The sequence below is a fragment of the Corvus brachyrhynchos genome, unplaced genomic scaffold (assembly GCF_000691975.1).
Source record: "Corvus brachyrhynchos isolate BGI_N302 unplaced genomic scaffold, ASM69197v1 scaffold80, whole genome shotgun sequence".
NCBI lineage: Eukaryota > Metazoa > Chordata > Aves > Passeriformes > Corvidae > Corvus > Corvus brachyrhynchos.
In genome coordinates this window covers 2,698,241-2,704,987 of record NW_008236769.1, presented here as the reverse complement: position 1 = coordinate 2,704,987, position 6,747 = coordinate 2,698,241, and positions in this window count along the sequence as shown.

Here is a 6,747-nt window from a genome sequence, read left to right as displayed (position 1 = left end):
TTTGTGTCTCATTGGACAGTTACAATTGGTCTCATTGGTCCAATTACAATATGGAAGTTCTGAACAGGTTTTCAGGTTGTTGGGATATTTCTAGGTTTATCTAGAATGATAGTCTGTGCTCAGTATCTGCACTAAGTCGTTTGATTTCCTCTGTACTCACACAATGTAAAAACTTTCCAGCCCCTGTAATATTCACCCCTTTTTAAGTAAAGTAAGTCAGAATGTGCCATATGAACTGATACAGGTTAAGGTAGATACTCATCTGAAAGTAATGTGTCCAAAATGGATCTTTTTACTTTCTGCTTTTTTAAAAAGAAGGGAGGTTTATGATATAGAAAATTATAAGAGGAGTTTAATAGGCAGAGAGTATGAAGACTGAATTTGTTGACCTCTCTCAAGTGAAAAATTGCTTTGGATGCTAGCATGCAATTTCCCTGATATGAAGGCCTACAGAATATCCACAGGTCATCTCCCTCAAACATCTTCCATACCGCCAGAAAGGGAGAGTGCTTTCCTTGATGCTACCTGCTAATTGCAAGCAGCATGCTTAGTTAGATGCCTTATGGCCCTTCTCCAGGCATGTCAGGCACCTTTAGCAGGAAAGGTAGAAAGACAGACACATTTTGCCGTATCCACAACTGAAGTTCTATGGTTCCACTGGTTGCAAACACACTTTTTGTACCTGCTGGGACCTGGCAACCTCTCTGAAGCTACTACAGCTGATCGTTTGTCACCCATTTTGAAGTTCTGCATTAATTTGAGATAGCTCTGTAAATCATCTAGAAATCTTTAAGTTAGTTTCAAAACTTATTAACTCACTCTTTAGTAAGAGTCAGCCCTGAAAAGTACGTGCTAAAGTGGAAGAGTGTGGCATTGAAAGGGACATTGCTGCAGGGTAGAGCACTGGCAATCGCAGAGCTGGCACTGCTTGGGCTTGCTCAGAGTCAGGACTTGCCAACTCAGGCCCAGCATCATGCTGATGTAGTCCTGCTGTGTTGTTGCCTCAGGTAGCATCTCTGAACATAAGCCTGGGACATATTATGTGTGTATACCATTGTAGCTAAAACTACCTCAGAAGTCTGACCACCATATCCCATATATCTCATTTTGTGATGTGGATGTGCCCCATAACAGTAAATTGTCTTCAAAATGCTACTCCTTAAAGCAGCTGTCTTCTGAATCAAATTCTAGTGGACTGAACCCATTTGATTTACCTTTCTCCTTCATAGATTATAATTCATAGTTTCCCCCTTTCATAAAAGTATATTTTTATTTTGTGACATTGAAAAAAAGGTCTATAAAACTATTTGATACTGTCATTTTTATTACCCTGTCCCTTTTTATGATAACAGTGCTATTTCATGTGTTTCCATTTATCTTCCAGACTTCTTCATGTTCCAGTAATTAAAAGAAGAGATTATATATCCAGCTGGCTTTACAAGCCAAAACCAATATTTATTTATCAAAGTAGTTAAAATCATGTTTAGGTATGAGACAGACCCAAAAATATTCTGTTTAAAGTATTAGTAAGTGTTCATTCTGTGCATTTAGTCGCATGATTCATCGTTACGCCTTACAGTGTTTTGTAAGGGTCATGAAGATCACTTTCAGCAATACAAACCACATATCAAACTCTATCTTCATATTTTAATTAATATGCAATTCGCGCTCTTTCTAAGAACACTTCTGGCTAATATTCCAGAGACTGGATTTGAAATTAGTCTGACTTTTATGAGTTTTGAAACAAGGAAAGAATGAAATTGCCTGTAATGCAACTATTTTCTTTAATAGTCCTCAGAAACACAAGAGAAATATTAATAACCCAGGTTGCAAAAGTAAAGCAAAGGGACAGAATGTTTTTAAGGATCAGTGAGGAAAATATTAAATTCTCTGTTCTGGTTCTGCTTCCAGGGTGCTATAGGGTCATTACATCTGTTACAGAGTACCAAGTGCTGTGCTACGGAAGACATCAGGAAGAAGATCCTGAGTTGTCCTGAATCAGACATGAACTGCCCAGGGAGTGGCACTCCTGTAACATGCCCGTTGCAATGACAATAGGGAAAATCTCTGAAGGCATATCTGGTTCTCTGTCAGTCTGTTGAGCCTTCTCAGGAAACCAATAATCCACTGCCATGTGATTTACAGATAACAAAGAGGGTTTAGGATTGTGACTTGTTGGTCAGCTTGTCAGTAGTGAGTTCTAAGAACTCCTTTCTCAAACAAAATGAGCATGATATTAATTTTCTTGGAGAATAGCCTCGTCATTTGCCTAGATGCAAAATGACCATTAAAGTAGTAGTAGTAGTAGTAGTAGTAGTAGTAGTAGTAGTAGTAGTAGTAGTAGTAGTAGTAGTAGTAGTAGTAGTAGTAGTAGTAGTAGTAGTAGTAGTAGTAGTAGTAGTAGTAGTAGTAGTAGTAGTAGTAGTAGTAGTAGTAGTGCAAGTGAGGTACAAATTCATGTATACATCTGTAATGCAAACCATTTCCACCTTGACTTCCTTGCCTGTAGCAGTTCTAATGAATGAATCCACCACACAGTTTCTTTCAAAACAATTCTTGTAATGATAACAAATCCTAGAATTGCCATTGTTGTTCCTGGGAAAATTAAAACAAGAACCTTAAGTAACCAACAAATTTGAGGAAAAGTTTTAACTGTTGGTGTTTCACTTTAATTTGTGTATTCTCTGACCTATTATTGTGGTTCAGCTTGCCTAGTGCCAGCTCTTTTCTTGAGGCAATTCAATTTGAGACAACAGAGCAGGATCATATTTTTGTCTTCTTGGGCATGGGCCGGAGGTAGAGAAAAATCAGTTTTGCACAAGTAAATTGTTCCTCTCCTCATGGCTTCTTTTGCTTAGCCAAGTAAGAGGATTTACATTTTGTTAGCTGCTTATGGGTGAGAGGTATAAAAAATATTTTAATTTTACAACAATTCAAATTTTGGATGGCACTCCATCTCTCATCAAGATTAAGGTGAGACTTTACAGTATTTTCAAGGATTAGTGCTAACGTGGGAGAAGAGAACTTCTCTTCATACCACATTACAGAGGGGGGAAGACAAAGTCAGGCAGTGATTCTGGGGAGAGCATAGCTGCCCTTGCCACAGGTTACCCACACATGCAAAGATTCACTGACTCTGGTTTTTGCAATAAGGCTACTGGGACAAAACAAAGAACTGTGATCTAGGAAATATTTGTGTATTGTCTGCATATTCCTCTGGTTCAGCTGCCTGAAATACATCACATGTACATCTTACTTACATCACATGTACATCTTACTTACATATTGGAAATACATCCAATATGAAAGGATTTTATGTTGCAGTATAGAAAAAGTACGCCTTGCAGTATAGCCTTCAGAGCCATCTTCTGGGGGAAAAATCAGTATCTGCCAAAGTATTAAATTGCATTTTATAAACAAAGAAAAAAGCAGCAGCAAATAATACTTTGACGACTTCTTAAAAAAAATCAAAATACAAGAATGCAAGATGGGATTTTACAGTGTGCATTTTGATTCAGAAGCAAAGATCTCCATGATCATTGTGGAAGTAATTTATTAGCTCATAAATCATCTGGGATCTTCTGAAAATATCCATAGGAAATTTTACATTCTTTAATTAACTACCAGGGGATATTTGAAAGAGGGTGAAGCTGATACATTTTGTACACACACCCACACACATACATGCATGCACACAACCTCTCTTAACTTGCAACAAATCCTAAGAAATTAGCAAAACCTATAAAATGAGTAGAATTACCCAGAGAATTTGGGTTCAGTTCTGAAATCAACAAACACAGGCTTTTGTCAGTCTGGACCCAAATTTCTGTTCTTTATTCTTAGCCCAAATAAAGCTGCTGTTTGGCTAACAACAAAATGAGCAACATTTCCTTGATACAGGTGGCTGGTTTATTTTTTGTTCTTAGCTCTGTGCTACACTGCTTATTTTTCTTATCCTAAGTTTCAGTGGCTTTTAAGGAAAGCTGAATATGCTTTCACCACTACTGTCAGACCTGGAGAACCATCAGAGTCCATCATATGTACAATTTTTTTATGACTTACCTGAGAAGGGTATAGCAAACATATATGTAATTTTGGCATTATTGAGCAATTGTTGCAAAACTGCTGTTAGATATTATTCATGCAATGAATACTTGAAATGTCTGGTTTCATGCTTTAGGCAGCGTAACATCAGCTGACAGTATATTTCTTGTATCTTGAGAGAAGTTTACATGGTAAAAATTGTAGTAATTGTCTTACTGCATAGGCTTAAAGATGGCATTACTTGGGTCAGCTGGTACCTTCACCAGCAAATAATCCCATGAAATTGGCAGGACAGCTCAAGACATAGGACAGTCCTAAACAGAATTTAAAATTTACTCTTCTAGCTCATGCAAGATGTGTATATATAGGTTAAATTCCATTGTTTCCTGGGATTGTCTGAGGGAAGTTTTGATTTCTTGGTGTTTCTTGATACCTTTATGACCATTTCACCATTTTAGACAGAGTCTTAAAGACTCTTGTATAAAAATGACCAGGAAAAATCCAAAAGAACAAATTTGGTATGGCATGGATTTTATGACAAGGGTTTTGTTATGGTTGCATCTCTTCTGAGATTGAAAAGTGAATATTTTAGTACTGTACTCCTTCAGGGGTGCTGGGTTTCACTGAGATGAGCATATTTCTGTCCCTAGCTCTGAAGTTATTTCAGAATCAGTGTCATTATGCTACAGTTAATAACATAAAAGAATGTCTTTCATCTCCAGAAGCAATTTACAGCTTACAATAAACTGGCACATAAACTCTTCAGAAAGATCACTTTGGGCATTAACTTCTGCTGCACTGTAGAAATCTATTTAATCATGAGAGTCAAAATGTTTTGCTGAGTGGACATTGGAGCCTGCAGTTCCTTGATTAAACTTATCACATGATACAGTGAATGTTAGAATAGCTCCTTAATACAGGTGCAGCATACCAAAAATACAGGTTATGCACACTGATTTTGAGGGAAAGCTTTGATTTTTGTTAATCTGATAATACAAGAATAGCATTTGAGGGGTTATTCTGCTTTTTGCTGGTATTAACATTGGAACCGAAGTTAAGCTTTAATACCAAGGCCAGCTGTTGTCTCTCCTCCTACAGCTTTAACTGCAGTATTTTCATACATTTTAGGGAACACTGATTTTTATTGATTACGGATTGCTTTAATTTATTTAATTCTCTGACTTAATTCTTAACAGGTAAGATGTACATTCAAGACAGAGAGGTCACTTACCTTAAATCAAGTTCCTTAATGCAGTTGTTATCTTGGGCAGGGCTGGGCAAGCAAGGCTGTTTTCTGTGTCTGGGATTCATAACTAGACCTTTTAAGTATTTGGGGTTTATCGTTCACTTGCTTCATGGGAGATCAGTGAAAGCATCAAAGTAATTGCATAGATTATGTAGAACATAATACAATTATTGATTCGGCAATACGTGTACATTGTTGTTATAAGAGGATTTCTGTGAGAACCAAAAGCTAAGACTTTGGGAGTTTGGGTGGGGGTCACTGAGGTTTTTTTGAGCTTTTTCTTCTATTGCTTCAGGTTCAGAATAGGTTTTCAGGGGTTGGTAGTGGAGGATTTTGCAGAGCTAGTAACAATATAAGGACCAGAAAACAATTGCTTTGAATGCACACAATTTAAAGTGAAAATAATAAAAGGATTTCTTTATGAATGCAGTATTACTTGCCAGTTTTCTGCCTTTTCTGTTTCTAATCACAGCTGCACTCTACTCTTTGTTTTCTCTGCCACCTCTATTGTTGAAGTAGGTTTTCATTTCTGGAGGTGAACTTGAGTGTGCTCACATTTGGGAACTTTTTCCATTTTAATGTGACTGCAGCAACTTTGAAAGTCTGCTCCCTGTTGAAAGCTATGGCAACACTCTCTCCGTGAATGAAACTGTCTGACAGGCTTGCATCGCCTCCTTACCATTCTGTTATTACTCACATTGTTACTTCATATAATCTATTTATTATTGTTATTATGTCCTGTCCATATGTTTGTGACGAGTTTCCAATCATTTATTTTGCCCATGACTGGTACAAGTGGCATGTTACTAGCAACATAACAATATATTTATAACTTCATCTTAATAAATTTTCTCCTCTATTCTTTCTTCTAAAATCTTCCTTGGATGTTGAGGCCCTTTAAGTTATTTTTGCAGCTGTGGCCCTTATGGGGTGTGGAAGGACTGGGAGGCAGAAGCAGCAGCAGGCAGTGGAGTCTGCCCTCAGAGCCCTGTCATAAATGTAAAATCTTTCTATAAACCACATTTTCTTTCACGTATTCTTTTTCCATTCCCACTTCATCTGTCCTTTTATGTTTGCTTCCTGCTCATTTTTGCATTAATAAGTGGAGCACAGGAAATTTTGGCTCCCCCCTATCGAATAGATTTGGTTGTAATGCTGCTGAAAAGCATAAGCGTTACTTAAGCCTGAACAAAGGAAATGTCACACAATGTGTAACTTGAAGCATACCAACTTTAATTTTGTCCTTGAAATGAAGAAGGGAATTTTTGCATTATTAAAGACTGGATTTTTTTTTTTTTAAATAGCAAGTTTCCTTAAAACAAAGGCTGTACATAGAGAACTAAACATTTTCCCAGTACCCTTGCTTCAATTCTTTACTCTTTGAAAGTACGAAGCCACTGGAGCTTATACTTCTGGAGGTAAATAGGAGAGCTGAGACAGATGGAATACTGTACTCT